The sequence below is a fragment of the Kogia breviceps genome, chromosome 3, assembly GCF_026419965.1.
Source record: "Kogia breviceps isolate mKogBre1 chromosome 3, mKogBre1 haplotype 1, whole genome shotgun sequence".
In the NCBI taxonomy this organism is placed as follows: domain Eukaryota; kingdom Metazoa; phylum Chordata; class Mammalia; order Artiodactyla; family Physeteridae; genus Kogia; species Kogia breviceps.
In genome coordinates this window covers 162,017,390-162,041,527 of record NC_081312.1, presented here as the reverse complement: position 1 = coordinate 162,041,527, position 24,138 = coordinate 162,017,390, and the positions used below count along the sequence as shown (strand labels likewise).

At 44.1% G+C, this 24,138-nt stretch overlaps 1 long non-coding RNA gene across 1 annotated transcript in view; it reads left to right on the top strand.

Annotated features, from left to right (window-relative positions):
• The window catches only part of LOC131752683 (uncharacterized), a 52,279-nt gene extending 28,443 nt beyond the window's left edge, over positions 1 to 23,836 (top strand). The window contains exon 3 of the long non-coding RNA XR_010840049.1: positions 23,464 to 23,836. This is a non-coding gene — a long non-coding RNA (uncharacterized lncRNA). The remainder of the gene's footprint in view (positions 1 to 23,463) is intronic.
• The last annotated feature ends 302 nt before the right edge of the window (positions 23,837 to 24,138 follow it).

The following is a 24,138-nucleotide window of genomic DNA, read 5'->3' as shown; positions in this document are numbered from 1 at the left end:
AGGCACCTCACAGCCACCATACCTGTGAGGCTCTCCTGAGCGGCCAGCTGCTTGGCCTGGGGACCCAGGCAAGGCCGGAGCGTAGCACTGTCTCACCCTGAGATGTGTGTGGCGGGAAAATGAGAGAGGGAGGCAGAGTACTAACAAGCAGTCCTCCTCCATTGCTTTTTTTTTTTAAAGATAGAAATCATGTATATATATTTTTTCTTTGTTTAGTGATATGTAATTGACAAACATCACTGTATAAATTTACAGTGTACAGCATAATGATTTGATTTACATATATTGGGACATGATTACTACAAGAAGTTTAGTTAACATCCATCACCTTGTACAGTTATTAAAAACGGAAAGAAAAAGACAAAATGTATTTTCCCTCATGGTGAGAACTTTTGGCACCGCTTTACTCTCACCGCGGGCACGGGTGGTCTGTGTGTAGACTTTCAAGGGCCTCCCTCCTTCTTGTTGACTGAGCCCCCAGTAGAAGAAAGCACAGGTGAGCTCCCTCACGCCATTCCTAAGCTGGGAGGTCCTGGTGTTTACCCTGAACTCCAGCACGGGCATCAGGACAAGGGCAGCACCAGCTACAGACCTCTTCCTCCAACTCACAAGTGGGTTCGGCACAGACCCACAGAAGCATCCAGCTCAAGGCCTCAACTGCATAAACAAAAACATCAGACGTAAATCGCATGCTTAAAAATCCAAAGGTTAACCAGGAAACGATCATTTCTCTCTTGACCCGGAGGACAATATAAATAAATCACCTGATATTGGTAGCAAAGTTCCTCTCTATCACAATTGCACAGACTCACGGGTCAAGGGTCAGAAAATAATGACCCAGGAAAGCTTGTAATGATGGAGCACAGTTGAAGGGGACTGATCTCTGATGGCCAAGGTGCTTCCAAGTCAATGAGATGTGTTTGACCCAGAAAAGCTAATGACTTAGAGAATGCCAGCTGGCGGCACTGGATAGAGAAGCTTCTGATTGTAAGACAGAGCCTGGTTTTGTGCACGAAGGCCCCTGAGCATGACAGGGAACATGCCCCCACGACAATTGCAGCTGTCTGTGCATCAGAAACATGTGCACTTAGGCAGGGATTCCTCCAGAAGACGTTTTCCATAAATGTTTGAGGGAAGATTCAGTCGTGGATTTATTGTCGGTTTGCTGCATAATATTGGCAAGTTGCCTTCCCCTACGACTGTCTCCACTCATGAAGCACGGAGAACACCCTGCTGAATTCAGGCATCCCCGCACTCCCAGCATCAAAGTGAAATACTAGGAAATTACAAGTGAATCTTAACACAACTTCTAAAATTTGGCAAATTCAAACACTACATTTTTATTTTTTTGAATCTTTAATATCACCCATGTTTGGAAGATGGTTATTTTGATCGTGAAAAATGTGAAATGTGGTGTTTAAAACACATAATGAAAATGTATCTTATGCCTATTTGGTTCTCCTTTCTTAGGGAGGGCAAAATATAAAAGCTCACAAAGATTCATCTTAGGGAGAAAGATGGATGAGTTTTTTTTTTTTTCTTTTGCAGACACTGTCCATTTTATCAACATGAAAGAAAACCAAAATGCATATTTAAAGATCGGGCAAAACCGTAAAGTTGATTAAGAGCACCTCTAACTGGTTTTTTTCCCTTCCTTCTTCTTGGTCCAATGCCAACAATCATCAGTTATTCCAGGAGTTGTTGAGTGGAGCAGCTGGACCCCACCATGCAGGATGGCATTGTTGTCTTTCTGTGTGAGCTGACTCAGGCTGGAGGAGGAGTAAGGGATAAAACGTTTCCTTAAATTCTGACTGAGGTGTGCACTAGCTTGAGAGGATTTTCATGACACTTTCTAGTGGAATGGACCATTCAGTTGGCTATCAAGATGTGTGTTCTTGACTCTGTCCTGGAGCTAACCCATGTATTTGCATATCTAAAATGGCATTCATTTAAAAGATGTATGTTAATGAATAACATCATTAACATGAAATTTTAGATTCTAATGGGTGCTGTTTAGGGGCTTACCAGTAGGCAAAAGACAGACACAGTTTACATCCTATTCAAGAAAAGAACATTCGATGATTAAATCTGACCATCCACAACTGCCTGTAACTTTAGGGGGAAACATTAAAATAACCATGTTTAATGAGATTATTAGTTAAGGATATGCAATTAGATCTGTTTTGTATCCAGTGAACCACTCTTAAATATGTCAACATTTTTATTACAAAATACACGATTATGATAATCCTTTAAAATAATTCTAATTCATATCTATATAAAGTTCCCATTTTGTGAGTCACTGCAATTAAGTTGGTAATTGGAAAAAGATGGTTGCTCCCATTGGAAAGAGACTGTACATTAGAATAAATCAACTGCTTCTTATGAGCTTGTAAGAAGTATGTGATCCATTTTGCTTCCTGTTCCACTCTGTGCAAACAATGAAGATGTTTATGAACACAGTGAATTCTGTTGAATAACTGAATTGCATGTAATCAGATAAGATATGATTGAGAAAAAAAAGGTTGGAGGAATAAGGAAATGACCTGGGTGAATATGTGATATGGACACATGGGTGGGGCAGGGGCAGGATAAAAGCCCAAATTATAACCAACTAAAGGATGGTGCTAAGGCGGTGCTGTCTTTTTAGTGCAGGATCGCTTATGTGAAACCTATTAATAGGATCTCAGAGCTGTGAATCTGGCTGGAAAAAGCAGCTCAGCCTGTGGAAGGCAGGTTTGCTCAAGTCCATTGTCTCAGTGTCTGCCTCCGGATTTGAGAATATGAATGAGAGAAACAGTTGATGGTGGAAAGATTTCATCTCCCCTCAGCGGCTGGAAAAATGAAGGACTTGAGACCAGCACAGCAAATGCTCAAGCTGAGATTTGAAATCAGAAGCTTTCCTGCAATGCCTCTCATGCTGATCTCTGGGACTGTCTTTGCATCCCTCAAAATAACTCTGTAATTTGTCTCTGGCATCTAATAGAGATGGAATGGGTGGCTCTCACCACACAGTCTAAAAATAGAATCTCCCATTTTAGAGAACATCCAACAGAACGCAGGCGCTAGGTACTCCGGTTTATTTGCAAAGCAAAGCCTGCTTGCTTCCTCAGACAAGCTTTGCATCTTAGCAGAATAGCTCAGAGTGGGTAAGATGTGCTTAAAATGCAGTAAACGACAAGGAGGTCACAGAAAAGGGGAAAAACGGAAAGCACTCCGAGGATTGGCAGGAAGTCGGTTTCTTCTTGACCCTGGACCGACCGTGGATTACTGAATGAGACTCAGAACAACATATAAAAAAATAAAAAAACTCAGGAAGAGTCAGCAGGCTCTTTCTTCTCCTTGGGAATTACAGACACAGCAGGAGAATTTATCCCTAACATCAGTTGTTTGAAAGGCACACAGAGTACAGCTTCTCATGCACAACTTGAAAGACACTCCCTAGTGTTTCTTATTGTTTCATTTTTTCCTGTGTTCATCCCAAGTTGGCATAAATGAACTAGTGAAACAGCAAATTTGTGCATCTGTTAATTATGTCTAAGCCCCAGAACTAGAATATATGAAATTGGCCCGACTTTTACATTTTAAGATACTCTAGAAAGAAATAAAGAAAAACCGAGAGGAGGGAGGGAGAGACAGAGAGAGAGGGAGAAACCACAGCCTTATTACTGAGACGATATTCAATTCTATAAGAAATCTTAAGTCATACACAAACCCAAAATAGGAATCCCTATTCAAATTTAACCATTTTAAAGTAGTTACTATGGGGTACAGTAAGAGAACTTAAAAATAATATTAAATGAGACCAATGTTTCATTAAGTTCAAAGTCTTCAAACAGCCTCAGCTTTTTTCTCTCTAACTTTGAGCTCAAAAGATGAGAAATTTAGTTAAGATAAACCTTTACTCTCTTAGCCAGTTTTCTAAAATCCTAATCCCGGGACCAACAGGGGGTTTGGAGAGAGTAGTACTCAGTGTATAATTTAGCTGGATTGGTGGACAGCTCTGCCACTTCATTATCTGTTAACTGGGGAAAGTTGCATAACTTCTCTGTGCCTCAGTTTCCACATCTGCAAACTGGGAACAATTTTAGAATTTATCTCATAATGTTTGTTATGGGTTGAATAGTGTCCCCCGCAAAAAATTCATACGTCAAAGTCCTCAGAATGTGACCTTATTTGGAGACAGGGTCTTTGCAGAGGTCATCACGTTAAAATGAGGTCAGTAGGGTGACCTCTGATCCAATTATGACCAGTGTCATTATAAAAGGGGGAAACTTGGAAACAGACACAGACAGGAGACCCCAAACGAAGATGGAGGCGAAGATTGGGATGATGTGTCTACAAGCCAAGGACCACAAGGGTTGCCAGCAAACCACCAGAAGTTGGGGGAGAGGCCAGGAACAGGTTCCCCCTGGCAGCCTCAGAAGGACCCCACCCTGCTGACGCCATGATCTCGGACTTCAAGCCTCGGAACTCAGAGATGATAAGTTTCTGTTGTTAAGTCATCCAGTCTGTGGGATTTTGTTACAGCAGCCTTAAAAAACTCATATCGGGTTATTGAGAGGTTGATGGACTGAGAAATGTAAGAAGCTTGGAAACATGCCAGGAGCAAAATAAAAGCTCAGTAGAAGTGAGCTAGGATTATTGTCATTATTACTGCTATGACTCGGGTCATTTAAAATTTTAATGAAATATATTCTATGACTATTTCCTTTAAATAACATAACTACCTTGAGTCGATGACCACAGGTGGCTCCTTACCGACTTCTTTGATTGACAGCTGGACACAACTGGCCACTGGATTTGGTGAGAAAAGACACGCGGAGCTGTTTGGGGGACATTCATAGTCGGCCTGACTCCGTGTTCTTTGCCTCCCAGCAGCTGGGTCCAGGCTCTCCCCATTGCCCTGCACATGCAGGAGAGCACCACCCAGACTGTTCTGTACACACGTGCAAACACACAAGCATGCCCACGCCTACATAAAGCCAATGCCCTCTCCTCCTTTTCAAGGAAAGACGATCAAATGGGGAGACGAAATGGAACAGAGCAGAAAAGCAGCTTCTGAACCCTCACTACACAAGCGCTGTGCAGCTCCAGGTTAAAAACAGATGATCTGGCCCGATAGTTTTCACTCTCAACCGCAGAGCATGAGTGGGAACGCTTACTTCTAGACTTGCCCAAGAACGGAGACCACTTTGGAAAGGCTGTTCCATGGGTCACGGCCCCAGCAGCACTTCCCATTGGCACGGAGTCTTAGAATATTCTGCGGCTTCCTGCCTCCATCCAGGGTTCAGACCTTTCATAAGCAGCACGGCCGTTATCTCTGAGTCACTTCCTGACACTCAGCTACGCATACCTTACATGCCAATTCTTGTCTCAAAACTTGGGCCAAATTGCTCTGTCTTGGGGATTCTCTCTTTTCACGTCTCCCAGACTTTAACTTGAAGATGAACTCTCCGGGGCTCGCAGCTGACACATAACAGATGCCTTCTGTAGGAGTGAGTGGAGGCTACTTGCCAGCTAGGCCCAGGAGGAATTCTGCACAACCGGGACGTGCCAGCTCTCCTACCCCTCCGCGTCCCCATCCAAAGGAACGTGAGCCCCTCACTCCTGAAGAGGGGGGTGCAGTGGCTGGCGGGCACCAGTCTCCCGGCAGGACCATCTGCGGGGCTTGGAAGGAGGGTCCAATTTCCCAGATTCTTGAATACCTTGTTTAGAACTTTCCCAAGCAGTTTTCTTCTTGAGCTATGTCTTTAGGCAAAATGCAGTCTAAACATCTCTCAGGTGATTTAACATAGATATCCAGATAACCCGTTGGCTTTTGAGGAATTTCAACCTGACATACAGGTGGCATGCAAGCGAGTTCTTTGTTACTAGAAACTTGAAATAATGCAGTTACTGTGACGAGTCTCATAGAATCCCCCCAGATACACCTATATTATTGAACTACATAGAAGGCTCTTACATTTGCATGTTTTAGAGAGTAAGTCACCATTTAGCTCTTTAATAGTAATAGCAGTATTAAATAATTGGTATATATATATATAGACAGAGAGAGAGAGAGAGAGAGAGAGAGAGAGAGATTTAAGACACTATCAAACAGTATTTCAAGGGATGTGGAAAATTGCTTTTGCTATCAAACAGAGGAGGGCATTTCAAGGACAGCCAGATAACTCCTGGGTTGTCTTAGGTCAAGCTGAGTTCTCAGATCCGCAAATGATCTTCAAGTTTTCGTGGTGCACGTCAAACACATGGGGCACTCACTCTATGCCAGGCTTTTTGAAGCTAAAAAGTGAATAAAATAATCTTTGCTTTTCAGTCTGTCCAAAAATATACAAAATACAGCACCATATAATGACTGTTTAATGATGGTTACCGAATGAATTTAAAACAAGTTACATAGACACAGGTGACTTGAGGTTTTCCAGGAACAAGCACGTATAGTGCACAGAGGCGGCTGTGTCGTTAAGCTGGTACCCAGGGAACAGGTGTGGGCAAGATGATCAAAGACGGCACGATCATACCTATTAAATCGTTAACCTAATATTGTGCTTCATTCAGTACATCTCCTAAAGATACAAAATTTAATTTATAATTGTAAGTGAATATTTAATGTATGCTCATTGCCGTGATAGAAATATTTGCAGAGTATTAAGGAGCAGAAAAAAGATAAATAATTTTGCTTGCAGGTGAAGAGAAAGACTTGTATTGAGCTGGGTCTTGAAGAACGAGAAGACTGTAAAACGTGAAGTTCAGGGAACCGGTGAAAGGGCAAGGCGTTCTGGGAAAAGGAAGGACAGGGGTCAGGCACAGAATTGTAAATATACAGGAGACGTGCAAAGAGAGAGTGAGAATTTCCGCTTGGAGGATGATAGTGCAGGTGGGTGTCTGACATCCTTGTAGGTCTGGCAGGTAAATGTTTCTCCTTTATGTTCTACCTACCTACCCACTTACCTACCTATCCATCTATGCCTGTCTATCTATCTATCTATCTATCTATCTATCTATCCATCTGTCTATCATCTATACATCCAGTACGTTCGTCCAACTGTCCATCCATCCAACCATCCATCCGTCCTCTGTAGGTATGTATTTTCCTATCCATCCTATCTATTTATCATCTCTCTCATTATTGGACATGATTCCTGAAAGCCTCTCCAGGTTTGTATAATCTTTCTTTTTTAAGTATTTTATAAATTTAGTTATTTATTTTTGGCTGCATTGGGTCTTTGTTGCTGCGCGCTGGCCCTCTCTAGTTGTGGTGAGCGGACTTCTCATTGCAGTGGCCTCTCTTGTTGTGGAGCACAGGCTCTAGGTGCGTGGGCTTCAGTAGTTGTGGCACTTGGGCTCAGTAGTTGTGTCTCGTGGGCTCTAGAGTGCAGACTCAGCAGTTGCGGCACACGGGCCTAGTTGCTCCATGACATGTGGGATCCTCCCTGACCAGGGCCCAAACCCATGTCCCCTGCATTGGCAGGCGGATTCCTAACCATTGCACCACCAGGGAATTCCCGAGGTTTGTATGATCCCTTAAGGACTCAGTCTACCGTTGAACTGGTAGCTATGGTGGAATATTAAATCATAAATGATATGAAGGAAATATTTTAAAACATTTCTAAAGATCAGTAATTTCAGAATCTGGTCGGCTTCTTTTGGATTCAAGCAGCGCCCTGGTCAATATTAATTCTGTTTGTGCAGGAGCCCTATGCCCAAACTGTTCTAGAGAGCTGAAGCTGCCATTCTGTTTTGTGCCATTTTCTCTCAATCCAAGGGTGTGGCTACATACACAAATGGGTCTCACCAAATTAAGCATTTCATGGGATTTTAAAGATTGGATTCAGTTGAGAGGTGAGGTTGCTTCCTTCCAGCTGCAACATTTCAGATGGAGGCGGCTTGGAGACTTCACTTTCTAATGCTAGTTTAAGCTTGTGGAGGTCTGGTTTGTGCTGGTGGAGGTTGCTTAGGTGATGAGACCCCAGGTCACGTGAAGTCAGAGGAGCGGAGGGCAGGGAGGGCGGGCGCCTGCCTGCGCTGAGGCCCAGGCTCGGTGTGAGAGGCAGCCTTCTCCGTGTCGGCCAAGTGTCTTCACTTTGACTCTGTACGCCGTCCCCGTGCCTCTGCTTGATGGTGCTATCAACATGCCTTCAGTATGCTGGTGTAGGCCCTGTAGGGTCACTGCTAAAAGGCCATTTCCTTTTATAGTCCAACCATATTTAGTGTCTCTGTCTCTCTCTTTAGAACAACTGGGCTTCCTTCAGTCATATAAGGATGCCCAGCTGTCCTGTGACAGGCAGGCCTTACTAGACACACTGCTGAGTTTTATGTGTTAAAGCCAGTGGCATCACAGCCTGTAACAGGCACCCATGCCCTGAAGAGTGATCTATAATCTTGCCCGGCAGGAGGAACGGATAATTGGTTGCTCCCTTTCCTTGTGGGCAAGCTTCCAGCACGTTTAGTCATTGAGGGTAGATAAACACAACTGCGTTTCAGAGATTTTTGCAGTTACCCCCAATATATGCCTTTATACAGAGGACCTTCACCTTAAAAAGTCATAAATTAATTCCAATGTTTTAAGCATATGGCATCTATACTCCTCTTTCATTTCTTTGAAAAGAGTTTCACAGTGTTTTTAATTTTGAGTTTTTTAAAGGATGCATGGGTTAACAGTCTTTTTGAATCATTTAGTGTTCCATAAGCCAGTCCTGTCTTATGGTAGCTTGGTTTAATAATAAATGAACTTTTAAAATCTAATCCTGGGTAATTCAGGAAACAGAATGTCCTCCTCCTAATGTCTTTTTCTGATAATGATGGAGATTTATATTGATACAATTGCCTGCATGGAAGATGAAGTGCTCCGGATGGCTGCTTTCAATCATGGACGGGCCATGGAAGGCAGGAGGTTCCTTGGGGTGGACGGAGCGGGCATATTCCTCAAGGGCACAGGACCAGGCTGCACCCACGTGGAGGCTTCTGCCAGAGGGAGACCCAGGTACACAGACAGGAACTGGGGAGCTGGCCCACAGGGAAAAGGGCCGAGAGCTTGGCTTTGCTGGCCCTTTCATTCAACCAGTTGGTGGATAAATTGTCACTGAATGTTGACTCAGTATCATATTTTCCTGGGCAGTGGGGATAAAGCAGTGCAAAACACCCAGAAATCCCTGCCTTTCTAGGGTGCTCATTTTGGTACCTAAAGTCAGAAATGATGTAGATGAATGGAACGTATAAGAAATTAGATGAAAGTAAGTGCTACAGGGGAAAAAAAGCAGAAGGAGGATAGAGGTTGCTGCCGGGTTCCTGCTGGGCGGAGGGGCCCCTTTTAAACAAGGGTGAGGAGGAGAAGGACCCAGAGAGGAAATAACATTTGAGCAAAGTCCTGAGCAGAGTGAATCCCAGGAGAAAACGTTCCAGGTGGACAGAGAGAAGAGCAAGTCCAAAGTGCGGGAGCCAGTGAGGATGTCGGTGGAGATGCGGTCTTAGGGGAAGCAGGGGGCTTGCAGCCATGGGATATTTCGGGTAGAGAACTGGCATCTCTGAACTCACTGATTAGACTGTGGGGACCAAGGGCGTAACCAGAGCCCAGCTGGGAGGCCGTGCAGTGATCCCGACAAGACGTTGCAGTGGCGTGGACCGGAGCAGTGCCGGCAGAGATGGGGAGAAGTAGGCAGACCGTGGACGTGTTCTGGAAGTTAGGCGGAATTTGCTGTGGATTAGACGCGGGTGTGAGGGGGGACGTGAGGACTCCAATGTGTGCTGTCAGAGTAAATGAAGGGGAGCTTGGAGAGGAGCTGGAGGGCATCAGACTGAGCCCAGCCACCCTGCGGGTGAAGTCCTGCCACCGGGGACACCAAACAGGGTCTCTCCCCTTCACTCATGGATGGTGCAAAATCAAGGGAACGGCTGCTATGATGTGATGCCCTTTGGGGCAGAGCTGAGGGAAAGGGTTCCACCCTAACCATTTGTAGGGAAGGAAAAAAAAATTGTTTCTTTTTACCCTTCTTGGTCCTTAGATGGGGCTTCATTAACAAAACACACATGAACAAGAGAAAAGCCTACACATTTATTGAATATGTTTTACTGGATACAGGAGCCTTCACAAGGAAATGAAGACCCAAAGAAGCAGTTAGAGCTGAACGCTTCTATGCCAGGTTGGACGAAGAGTAGTAATTGTGAAAACCTGACAAGGGAAACGGGTCCAGGCCAGGGCAGTTGACAGTGACTTAGTCACTGCGAAGATGGGGTTCATTTGCCAAGCTTGGCTGCTTCTCTGGGCTTTCTTCCTCCCGGTACAGGAGGTGCCCCTTCACTCGGCAGTTTCAGCTCCTGCTTTCAGGAAGAACGAGGTCAGAGGGCCCTGCTTGCACCTGCTGTTTTTCAAGAACCTTTAACTCAATACGTCAAATCAGCGTATTTGGGGGGTGGTTGGCGTGTTCTGGACCCCTCCACGTGCAGGGCTGCTGGCTCAGGACCACGGCTGGTGGGGAAGCGAGCCCTGCCTGCGAGCTGCTTAGGAACAGTGAGGGGGAAAGTATCGCTGTAGATAAGGACTGTGGGATACAGCTCTTTTCCCACGGGGGGTGAAAGCCACGCCTTCTGAAAGGGTACTGGCAGAGCGGTACTTGGGCATCAGCTCCAAGGGCACAGCAGGGCTGTACACACGTTGGTCCCTGGGCGGTGCGCCTGGGGCCCCGGCAGCAGGACGCTCTCCCCATGGGCACCTGCTGCACAACTGCACGACACGGGACTTCTTGGGACAATACGCCGACCTTGAGAAGAGGCCCTGTGGAAGCTAGCTGTTCCCCAAATCTCTCTTTCTCTCCCTCTCACAGATGGGGGAAATTCCAACACTATAGACTTATTCTTTTGCAGGTATGAAAGGATTTATGGTTTTGGGAAAACTTCTTATGCGGATGAAAATTACTTTGGGAGGAGTAAGTCATTAACTGGCTCTCAAGTAGCCCGTCCATAGCAATTGACTTCCAAGGTCAGTCTGAGAGAAATTCGGATTTGGGCAAAGGCTGTGTCCCCGCAGGGGGCTGGGATCAGCTGCCAGCAGCAGAGGAGACAGACAGCTGATGGGGCAGGGAACAGGGCCCCTCAGGCCTGTTGAGGCACTTTTTTTGGCCGCCTCCTTCCCCGTTGCAGGCCCAGGTGGGCCCTCCAGCCCTACCTTGCTTACTTGTCTCTAAAGCTGACCCAAGGAAACATCTTTAAAATTGGATCTAGGGGCTTCCCTGGTGGCGCAGTGGTTGGGAGTCCACCTGCCGATGCAGGGGACGCGCGGGTTCGTGGCCCGGTCCGGGAGGATCCCACATGCTGCGGAGAGGCTGGGCCCGTGAGCCATGGCCGCTGAGCCTGCGCGTCCAGAGCCTGTGCTCCGCAACGGGAGAGGCCAAAACAGTGAGAGGCCCGCGAACCACAAAAAAAACCCCAAAACAAACAAAAAAATAATTGGATCTGTCCCCTCCTAGATTTTAAAACACACCAAGAGGAGGAAAAGTCCTCTGTAACAGATAGAGCTGAAGGGGCAGCCCCAGGACAAGCAAAGGAAAACCATTAGCCATTACACATCTGCAGCTGTGCTTACAGCAGTTCAACACTTGAAGCAAAATATTTCTATTACAGAACACGGAGCTCTCTTCATCTGTGCTCCATAATATGCCCCTGGCTACCTATTAACATCTGGAGCCAATTAAAGCTGTTGATTTTACTCTAAAATCCGCATGCAAAAGAGGGTTTCTGATTATCTTGGAGTTTTCCTCTCCCTAGTTGCTCTCCACGATTCCCTGCTTTTCACTGAAAGTCCTTGAGACATTGTATTTTTCTCTAAATAGGCCAGAACAGGATTTTACTTTGCATTGGGTTCCAGTTTTTCCCTTGGTGAACTTTGAACGGTTATTTTCACCTGCCAGCTACTGTACCCCAGTGCCTGGCAGTGCTGAGGGCTTCCTGTAGCAGCGGAAGGCCCACCAGGTGTCCTCCTGGTAGGACCCAGTCCACCGTTCTGTTGAGTGGCCCTGAGACTGAGGGGCACTTTTTATCTCAGTGTCCGTGGTTGCCTCCAGGGGATTTTGCCGTTGGAGAAATGATTAGCACATCACGCTTTCCTCTTTTTTTTTTTTTTAACTAGAAGCTCAAAAATCTGGAAACCAAACTGATCTCAAACATATTTTTAATGAATCGTGTACCATCTTAGTGTGGTGGCAAGAGCATCAGCCCCGAAGTCTCCCTCCACAGCTGCGTGGCTGTGTGACCAGAAGCATCCCAGGAGCCTTTCTGACCTTGTCTCCCCACCTGGAAAGTGTGAGTTTGTGGAGAAGTCAATAGTTTTCACATGAATTGTGCTGCAGACCCTTTTCCATTTGTAAACTGAGGCCTCCGGGTTCTGTACTCATAGTTTGAAAACCTCGGGACTCAGTGATTTCTGAGATCCCCCATTTCCCCAAACCCCAGTTTCCAGAATCCTACCGTAACTCCGCATCTCCCAGTAACACAGAGTGCACAGTGTTGGCAGCTGCCCTTCCGAAGCACTGCTTCTGTCCCTGGACGACAGCCTCTTGTCTTATTTGCTGGGTGACCCTGAACAGCTTGGGTCACATTTCATAGCCTCCATTTTCTCTTCTGTAAAATGGGACTATTCCAGAATGGTTGGGAGAATTGATGAAGTGTAGTGTGTAAACCACTCAGTACATCGGCAGGGAGGGACCAAAACCGAACAGGAAGCTCACTGCCTTCTCCACCCTGACTTATCTAGGGTCCTTAGGTTGTGTAAGATCTGCTTTAAAAGTCCTTTGAGGCAAATTGCTTTAGTCACCAAAAGATTTAAACCAGAGGGAGTCTTCTCCTGATGATTTGGGGTTTTTCAGTGCCTTTTCTGAAACAAATGTATTTTAAATGTAACTATTTTGGAAATTTCTCACTTGGAAGCAATTTTCTGCTGCAGGTCAAAGGATTAAGGGGGAAAAAAAAACAGGTTAGTCCACCACAGGATATATTGTATATGCTTTCTAGAAAATTTTTTTAAGGAAGCAGGAGAAGTGTAAGCTAAAGGCAGAATTTAAGTTTGAAGCATTCATTCAGCAGCTGTCTTTAGAAGGAGGGAAGACTGAATTGTGTCCAAATCAAGCATCGAATCCAGGGGAAGCGGGCGAGAAACTAGAAAGTGTGCAGAAAACAGCAGAAATGGCTGTTAAAAGGTCATAACCTTTTAAAATTGGCAAGTCTTTTTGCTCAGATAACAGACCCAAGAGCTGGATGTCTTAATTCAGGCATGAAGATGGGGGGAGGAAGAGGGGGACTCGCAGGAAAGATGGGTTTGAACCTACTCAGAGTTGTTCAAAATCTACTTTAGGTAGAAGATTAAAAGTTAGAAAAAAAAAAAGTGCAAAGCAGGTCATCTGGAGAGGTCTTTGGGTGAGGAGTCCCTTGGCCCAGTATTATTATCAGGGACTCAAGTTCTGGGGACCTTTCAGTTTTTTCAGCATCAGGAGGGCAGCCTGGGACCTCCGGGTCAAGTTTTCATCCCAAGCTCAGGCATGATACAGACCCTCTCCTGGACCAAAGGAGAGGAGCGTCAGGGCCTCTGGGCCTCTTCTCAGCTGGGCCTCCACCTTGGCCCCCATCCCTGCTGGGCCTTAGCAAGAATTCTGCTAAGTCACTTTATCAAGAATCCCTCCAGCCCCGGCATCTGATCACCCCCTGTATCTAATCATATCCCTCATTCCCCACCCTGGATGCCTGGTCCCTATGGCCTGCCTTCAACAAGAATCCTGCTGAGCTGGTTTAACAAGAATCCCCCCGACCCCCATGTCCCCTCTTAGTCACATCCATCCACCGGCCCCTCCACTCTGCTTGTCAGTATAAACCCCCAGATTTGTCTTTGCCGTGAAGAGTTGAACCCCCATCCTTGGTATCTTGCCAGGGCGGCCCAAGCTAAGACAACATCCCGTAGCCCAAAGCCCCCACCTCAACGAATCCGAAGTGTGCATGACGATTCGATCTTTGTGCTTTTGTTGTCGTTATTGTTGCCTGCTTGCTTCTGTTGCAGCATGCTAGATCCTAGCCCCTGTCATTAGATGACAGAGCACAGAATGTGAGCCGGAATATTCCTCCATGAGAACCACGAGCCTATCTGACTTTCGTTACATTCTGCGAACATCTGTGGCTCTCTCAAGACACTGTTACATCATCTTTTGACCAAAAAATCAAAAATAATGTGGCTTTGGGGAGTATTTTTAAGACTTTCTCTTTACCTAGTGTAACATCCATCATGTAATGTCTCCTTCTACCAATTCAAGGCAAATGTATTTCCTGCTTTTTCAAACTGTCTGACATGCGACAGTTAATAAAACCCATCCAGATCTTTATTCCACTGGATCTCTGTGAGATCTTTTTAGGGTCATGTCACTGCTTCTTAAACCTTCCCAGCTCTCAGCACAATCTCTCTAAGAGCAGCAGTTCGACTGCCCAGGACACTCCACCACCCCACCCTTGGAGGGCAGTTCCTGCTCCCCAAATAGGCCAAGGCTCCTGAACTATATCCTTCACCACCCCACACCCCCAGAGCTTGGGGCAGCTATAAACTGACAATGGGTGTAAACGCTACCCCCAAAATATGTGGAATCGGCATATTGATTATTTTGCCTTGAAGGTATTTGAGAAACAACAAGTGCAGGCAGGGCTCTCTGACCTCCTCTTTCTACCGTAAAGCAGGTCCTCAAATTTCCCAGGAGAAGGGTGTCCTCCCTGGACCAGGAAGAGCAGAACAGTCTTGTCCATTCCAGAATGGATCTGTGCAACCTACGAAAATAAGCCCAATCTTTCATTCACCTGGCCCCCCATATCTCCTAATCCTTGTCCCACAGTTTACTGGCCCTACCCCAAGTCTCTTTGCCTTGTCACATCCCCATAATTTATCATTCTTTGTGTAAAAGGCACATACGTTTGGGGGCCTAATGGCTTCTTCTGTGTTCATTTTCCTTCTGAGGACTCCCATGTACTTGTAAAAATATTAGCTAAATTTGTATGCTTTTCTCTTGTTAATCTGTCTTATGTCAGTTTCATTTTTAGGCCAATCACAAGGGCTAAGAGGGTAGAAGGAAGTTTGTTTTCTCCCCTACAGGTGTTAATAACTAATGTCACCGGAAACTCTTCTCAGATCCTACAAATGCTTTAACTCAGAGGGAAATGGTTCATTACACCCTTGGAGAGGAATATTAATCTTGGCGTTTATAAGAAACTGCAGCCAGTTAGTAAGAAAGAGACATTTCTGTCCAAAGGGCATTCATGGCACAATATGCCAGCCTCTTTGTGAGATGGTCCCGGGCCAGGCGAGATTCAGCTCTCAAGGAGCATAGGGAAAGATCCCATCCATCTGTCATCTTCTGTGTATAAAGGTGGCAGGTGTCGGGGGACAATTGAGTGGGCATCACTATCTCCGAAAGAAAGACAAACAAGCCAGCGCCTAGTTTTAAACTATGAACTCTAAGTGTACTCAAATGTGAATTACAATCTAGCAGCTAGAAGAACACAGGTGAGGGTATTTGGACTCTCTCCTTGGCTCTGCCATGTGGGGACAATGGGGACGAGAAGGAACCAGCACCTGATGGCAAACTGTGCACTCCAGGAACTGTTTTGAGGGCCTTATGCACCAACACAATCATGTCACTGTCACTGCTGTATGGGGAGAAAACTTGGGTTAGCAGAAGTCAAGTAATTTGCCAAAGACCACATTCATATGGAAAAGCCAGGCTCCCAATCTGTGTATCTGATCGTCCTGGGCTTGGGTCATACATTTAGTTCCTTTATCTTAAAAATGAGGAGTTTGCATTAAACCATCTCATCCGCTCCCTCCAGCTGACCAGGTGTATGATTGTAGGAGCTATGATCCTGACTTTAAAGCAGTGTTTATCAAAGCTTGTATGAATCATTATTCCCAAGAGGCGTTAATATAATTTGAAAAACAGTGTTGGTTGGTTAACTATCTTAGAGAAACAATGAAAACTTCTTCCTTCCTTTAAAAGATTAATGATGTAATTAACATATGAAGGACTCTGAGAAATCTTACTGTAAGGAAAACAGTTTAACTTTGTTCCGAAGTAATTAGCAAAAGAACTTTAAAGTAGTATTTATTAATTTTTTTTTCAATGAATGCTCCATAAAACATATTTTCCAAAACCTGGATTAAACTTTTATTTTTCTTCATAATATGAAACAAGTGATTGAGACACATGAGATTAAGAAAGCCAAAGATATTTGGTATTTGATCAAGTTATCTTATTTTGTCTACTTTACCGTAGTAATCTCATGCTCATGGGGATATATGGTCTTTGGGTGTTAGTGGTCTATGCTAAGAGAGTTCTTCTGGACCAGACTTGGTGGTCTTGGTGGCTGTTGACAAAGAGTTGTAATTATGATTACTTTATGATTATTCACTGCTCCAGGTCCAAATAGTCTATTTTTGAACTCTCAGACTTAGCCAGCATCTGATGATATAAATACTTCCTATTCTTTGGCACTTTTTACATTATCTTTGAATAGTTCTTGTGTGTTTGTTGGCCTGCTCAAATGGATGGCAAACTCTTCCATGGTTTCAGTTCCTCCTGCAGTGCTACCTTGTGGACTGTCTCTAGGAGTATAATACCAACCCCTGGGTGAGTCGATTCACCTCATCTAAGCAAATGGTACAAACGTGCATGAGGGAGGAAGCACACCGGTCAACTCTCCCAGTCACTCCAGGACCTGGTGACGTTATTTCCCTGTATGTAATGCCTCCAAGGTCGTGGGCAGAATCTTCTGTATCTTTACTGCAGATGATTATTAAGGGGGGGGGGGGGGAATGGATGTGAGTGAAGTGAGTCAGCTGGGACATGAAAGAGAATTCCACCAGAGTCCACAGTATTCTCACTGTTCTGAATGCAGTCTCCATTTTTTGATGCATGGGGAGCCATCAATGTGATACACACATGGAACCCCAAAACTTCACACCCTGTTGTTTCTAGGTGTCTAAACTAAACTTTAGGATGAAACTATATAATGATTTCTATGCCTTAAGCTTTGGAGGACATCTAAAACACCGTCTGAGACAGTTAATATATTTCCATTTCTTTCATTTTGGATTAGGCCCCCAACCTTTAATTTGGTGCTCCCCAAAATTGCAGTATGTATTTGAACACGTGTGATCGTGTATGTAAGACTTTAAAATTGTGGAGTATTTGCTTTTCTCTGATTGGTGGAACAGACACGGAAGAATGAAAAATATATAGTAAATATATACAAATCTATCTACCTGACATATCTATCTATCATCCATATCCATCTTTCCTGCCTGCCTTCCTCCTCCCTCCCTCCCTCCCTTCCTTCCTTCCTTTATTTCTTCCTTCCTTTCATCTCAGAAAAAATATTTAAATGACCAGCAGCCTTTCCCATGATCTCCATTTTCAAATGTTAAGCCTGTATCATTTGGTTTTATCTTCTCTTAATTTGGAATTTTAGGAATGACATAGGGTGGTTTTGTCAGTAGTCATTACGGCTAGGTGTCTGGTTAACTTTTTTCTGTTCAACTTAAACTCAGTCATCCATATAAGTAAAGAAAAGTGGGTTCAGAAAAGTCTCAATTCAATTTCAATGGTGAGACCATTCTACATAGCAAATATCACTGGCAGTTTATTATATCACTGAATATATTCTTATTAATATATAAATAATAAAATAATATAATACAATAATAAAAATTAAATAATATTCACAAGTATATAGTAATATAAAATAAATTCATTATTTTATACTATCATTTATTATATATTATTTGTATGTATACAAATAACATTTTATGTATTAATTAAATCAAATGCAGTGTTGCGTAGCAAATTTAAGATAAAGATATATGCATTATATAAGGATTAAATGTTATTTTTTAAAGTGAGTGATGATATTTGGACAATGGAAAATATGGTTTGGAGAGAAAATGTTGAAGGAAGTACATAAAATGTATGCCATAATGGCCTAAGTCCAGCCCGTGATATTGGAGAGCCACAGATTGGACTAGAAATTGTAATGAAGACAAATAAGAAGCATGATAGTCAAATGATTTGGAGATTACATAAGGGAAAAGAAAATTTTTCACTTAGGAGAGACATATCTATTTCTAGTTCACTGGAACATTTTCCCAACTGGTCTCCCTAGAAAGGACAGCACACAATATAGAAAACATTATTCACAAGAACAGGCTCCCCAGAAACACAGCAGGGATTTTCATCCTGCCCCTCAAGGTACGGCAAGGGCAGGATGCCAAAGCACAGTTTTATAGGAAAAGCTGTGGGTGGAGGTCAGGGGTGCAGAGCCACCGGCAGGGTGAAAGGTCCTGTCCTGTAATGCGGCTCCCTCCCAGTCTAACATGGAGTATCCTGGATTTCAGGATGGACTAGATGCCTGAGGCCATTTTCCATGAATTTCTTTCAATGAATCTTTCTTAGGTGAACCTCTTAATAAATAATGTGCATCAGTCAGCTACAGGTTAGAGTCCATGAAAATACCCAGAATGCAGCTATTCTCTGGCCCTGGCTTAATGTAGAAGCATGTGCCTTAATTGGATTTACAGTCTCTTAGGAAAGCAGAGGTGCCTGACAGGACTATAGGGCTCTGTAGGTAGCTGAATGCCTGACTTATGCAAGGGGGCAAAGGGACGGAGGCCTGAGTCCTGGAGAAGCAACATGGGGACCCCTCTTGCTTACAGACTGATGGACCCCCAAGGATGCAGAGTTCTAGTCCATAGCCAAGCAAAGGGGCAGTGATTATTTTAAGAGGGTGTGACAGAGAATCATCCTGAGTTTTACAATGCAAACAAAAATTGACAAGGAAGACCACAGGAATTCACTGTAGACACTTAATTTTAAGTGGATCCTTCTAGGATCCACTGGTTGCAAAATGCATGTCAGAATCACTCAGTGGCTGTGTCCCTATATAAAGCTACTAACTATACTCATTCGGTTAAATGTTGGGTAACACTGGCCAAATTTGATAAAGGTACTTCGAATGATTGATCTATATCCTTTCAGTGATAATGGTGAAGACTTCAGAGCCAATAGTCTGTGAAGCCCACTCCCTGTCTATGTCAATACAGCCATCTGGTCTACACATACAAATGCCTTAAACTCTCTTTTTTTCTGGTCGATGCAAGGGAAAGACCGGGGGAAGTTGTCTTCACCCGAAAGTAATATCAAGTCACCAGGAAACATTCACAAAAGGTGGGGGAATCAAGCACTTGTCTTTAACCTTCTGGAAAGTATTCTCAGATCTGTCAGTGAACATCACTATGGACTCCAATTATCGATTGCCATATTGATAAACGGCAGGTATATCTAGAAATAGAAGACTGTGGACTCTCACTAGGATAGTAAGCTCTATCTTGTCTCCACCTAAATTCCTTAAAAGTATGATCTGACTGGCCATTATTCTGTACCTGCCATTTCATCTCCACACTCCCTTACACCTTGTACTCTGATAATATCAAACTATTTTCAGTTCCAGGACCCAGACTGCTGCTTCCCACACCCATGACTTAGTGCAAACTACTCCCTCTTGTCTAGACTAGCCGCCCTCTCCTTGATCACCTGGCAAGCCCACCATTCGTGTTTCAAGTCGCGTCCAGACCCCTCCTGTTCTGGAAATACCCTTGCCCCCTCCCTCTACTCTCTGAAGAAGTATTACTTCTGTGTTCTAAGCAAAAATTTGCCAAGAACTCTTTAATATTCCTAACAGAAAAAATCAATAGATGCCTTGTACCAAGGAGTCCTCCCATTCAGTACGAGAGCCTCTCTGATTATAATGATACTGCGCTGTATTGTTTCAGTAACAGTTCCATTTAAAGCCAATCATATTTTCTCAATGCAGTATAAACCAATCCTAAATTAGGACCCAAACCTCATCACTTTATATCAAGATAATGTAAAGTTCTCAAGGTCTAAATCGTGGGCATTTTAAGTACAAGGAACAATGCAAATTCAAGAAAAGCGTGCTTTTCCTGTCTTTTGGTAATCTGCTATGCTTATTTGTGCCATAATTTTTTGTATAGTCAGCCTGTAATATTCAGCAATTTGTAGTATAATTTCGTCTCTTCATGTTTTAATTGTATTCATCCCAAAGGCTCATTTCCTTGAGTGTCCTCCAGCTGGAATTCAGAATTTTAAATGAAAGTTGAGCAAGGCAACTCAAGGGGTACTGAAGAAATAAGTCAGTTTTGGGGTTTTTCTTTTTTAATGAGTGGAGGGCTGCTAGGCAAATTCCCAGAATCCAGTTATACAGATACGAGTTGTTAATAGTGGTTTGGCACTTGGTCTGCCCTGTGTCATTTTATCACGCACCGGCTTCGGTTGATGGGCTACGCGGTGCCTAATATGATGTGCATTGAACACTTTCCTTAAAGGATTGAAATACTGACACCTGGTGAATGAGAAAGAGCTTTGTATTTCACCAAGAGTGTCTCCACTGTGATTCATTACAGGTAAAGCATCATTTTCATAATAGTGACATTAAAACTATGTGCTATTCTGATTATATGATCTGTCATCTATACCTCCTTCACAGTACTTCTTATACAAGCATATCTTGAACTTTTATTAAAACAAATAATTATTTGATGTACCCAAGAGCCAACAAATGCGGTGAAAATACGCCCGTGAGCATTTCTGCTTAGCAAAGACGGTTCCGTCAATGGTGATGTTTCCTTTGGAAATGGCTGTAACTGATTTATTCTGTTCTGGGGATAGGAAGGTCTGGGAAACAATGTGTCATGATTAGTATGCAGTTAGTTCACCAAAAAAGATAAGAGGCTGAAACATAAAATAGGTCCCACCAGGCTTAAGTTAATTCTAGGATGACAGGTCTATTACACCAGTACAGTTAGACAAACAATCTTAAAATAGAAAATCTAATAGGAGGGAAAGCATCCCCAGAAGCACAAGGTAATGCTTCCATGTTTGGTTAACTCTTTTCAAATTACTGGAGGAGGGCTGTACCCCTGTTTTGGCTCATCTGACTTAGGGTGAGTGAGGAGAAGTTGGGAAAGAGGAGAATTATGATCATGATTGAAATTTTAAAATAGTAAAGTGTTAGGCATACAGGCAGAGAAAAAAAAAAAACACACAGAATGTCAGAGCTGCAAGTGAAATTAGAAAGAATGTTATTCCACATTTTTTTTCTATTTCACAGTTGAAGGAATTACAGTCAGAAGAGTCAAGTTGCTTATTTATTGCCCCACAGTTAGCTAAATTCAGAAATGGGATGAATGTGCTTTCTTGTACTAGTACAGTGCTTTTTCTATGGCGGCAAGGATCCATCTGCAAATATCAGTGGGAGTGGAAACAGTCAGATTGGAGAAAAGGAACAAGAAAACAATACCTAGTTACCCAATTCCTGTGAAGAGCAAGGAATTTAACAATGAGTCTACAGGAAAAGTCAGTAATTGTGATTAATACAAGTCGTTATGCACACCTGGTTTGACAAATTTCCAGGGGGGGAAATTTTTAACAAACCACCGTATGGCTTTGTTTTCTACGCATTTACTCAACCCAGGTGGACTGAATTTGATCTATAAAACGGGGAGGACATACAGAGATGGACCACTTCAAGATGGGTAAAACCCCAGGCACGTTTCCTAGACTACAGAATCCACCCCTCATCGCATGAGGCACATTAAAATGCATCCACATTCTACATCCTCAGAGGGCAACTACTGTGCAAATATGAGTGCTTGAAAAACTATGGCTGCTGTTACCTCATTCAGTTAACAGTTGGCTCTGATTTCCAAGAAAGCCAAGGAGTCCATGCTGCCTCTGACTCCACCGTTATGCTGCTATGTTTGGATGCTGTGATGGGAAGATGCAGGAAGTAACAGCACAGTCAGCAGATTCCTGCGTGACTCAGGATGACGTCCACACAGGCTCCATGGAAAGCATCAGCCTCCTGGCTGGCCCTGACACCCTGACCAGGCAGAGGTGCTGAGGCTGCTCTAGATCCTCACTCGTCCTCTTGGCATGTAGCACGTTGGTGCAGGCTCTGTTTATCTGTCCTTGTCACAGCCGAGCTCCTGCTGTCCTGCATGTGGAAGCCAGACTTAGTGCTTTTGATACAAATAAGGCTGTGTCTTGGGCTGTTCGGGCTGTGATAACAAAGTACCACAGACTGGGTGCCTTACAAACAGTAGACATGTATTTCTCCCAGTTCTGGAGGCTGGAGGTCCAAGATCAAGCAGACTCCACGTCTGGTGAGAACCCACTTGGTTCAGAGAAGGCATCTTCTTGCTGTGTCCTCATGGGGTGGAATGTGCCAGACTATTGGAAGGCATTATCTTTCCACATATGTGTCTAGGGTGAGATATTAACCTATGAGCTTTTAGTAAGGGTCATTAAGTTAGTTGGCTGTGACAGTGGAATGGGACTGGGCACACACAGAATTGTTAACTAAGGATGGGGCTGAGATGGAGATGGAATTGGAGGTAGAAATGGTGATGGGGAGATTTTCATCTCACTCACAGCTTTGCTTTGTGGAAATCTCTGCGTTCAAGTCGTGTGACTTCTCATCCTTGGAATCTAGCATCTTTCCAATGTGCTTGCGCTCAGCACCCTTGCTTCTCACAGAGCAAATTCTGAGTAATTGGAAAAAAAAAAAAAAAAAAACTAGACACCTGAAAATATAAGGAAATATCAGCCAATCCAGAGAAAAATATTCCCCAGGTCCAGAGGTGGGAATGAGCTTGATATCCTCTCAAAATATGAAAGCACAAGAAAATGTGAAGTCAGAGAGGCAGGCGGAGGAGCCAGACCCATTGGGCGCCTTAGGCTGTTGAAAGGAATTTGGATTTTATTCTTAGTGTATGTGAAACCATGAGATAATTTTGCATGGGAATGGGATATTCTGGTTCATGTTTTAATAGAACTCTCTGACAGCTGCGAGGAGAACATGGCCAGAGAGAAGCTACAGTCCTGACAAGAGGTTGGGGGATATATTCAAACACAAATGGATATAAACACAGTGTATGTACTATGTGATCATATCTATTGGGGGAATGTATTCAAAGAATACTTTGAATGAGGGCCCAACAAGACTTGCTGACATGCGGTATGAGGATGTAGGGAATGAGAAAGAGAAAAATGTGGACCAACAAACAGCAGGTTTGAGGCTGAGGAACTGTGTGAACGATCGTAATCTTTCCTCTGTAGTGATGGCCTGCAGGATCACGCGTGTGGGTGGACAGGAAAGCGGTTGGGGAGAATCAGCTCTGTTTAGCATCTTCAACACCCCAAAGGGCTATTAAACAACCAAAGGAGATTTTGAGTTGGCAGAAACAAGTAATAATGTCTGGAGAACGCAGGTTTGTTCCAGTGCAATTGATACATCAGGGAATAATTGGGGCACAACAGGAATTCTCAGATTTCACGTTTTCTTATGGACAATTTTGTCCACCAAAAACAGGATGCGATCTCGGAAAACTGCAGGCAGCTGAACTGAACCACCCAGGATGCATACAGCGCGGACTTCACTCCCCCCACCTCACCTTAAGTCGTGGCTGCAGCCTCGAGACACCCACTTCCAAAAGCAGAGGACGTGTCGTCTTCAGAATAAAGCTCCTGATTTACTGTAGTCATGCATCCTCAGCCATTTAGCCTGTGCAAAACTGCTAACATTTGATGAGTTTTCTAGCTTCTTTATGCGTCACTGATGACTCGTTTGAGAGTTGGGCCTCACCCCATTGCCCCAGAAGCCTTGTGTTTTGCCTGCCCGATTTGACACGTGCCGCAAGGATTAGGACACATATGTCGTGTGACAGCAGAACTGACTGCGTCAGTGGCTGGAGTTCAAGTGAAAAGACAGAGCTGGAGAGGGAAATGTGGCGTCTCGGACTTGGGGTTACGGAAGGGGACATGGTTCCCATGACCTCCTCACATAAGCTCCCAAGCCGTCCCTTCTCCTGTGCCCGCTCCTCTATTGCAAGCAACTTTATATCCCAACTTCCAGCAAAGGGCCTGGATTTTAAGAGCTGCTTCATAATTTGCCACCCTAGCTGTTCCCAGAACAATATATGCCATCCTTCAAAATCTTAATCATTGTGAATAAATGGTGTTTGCTGCAAGTTTAAGTCTCAGCTGA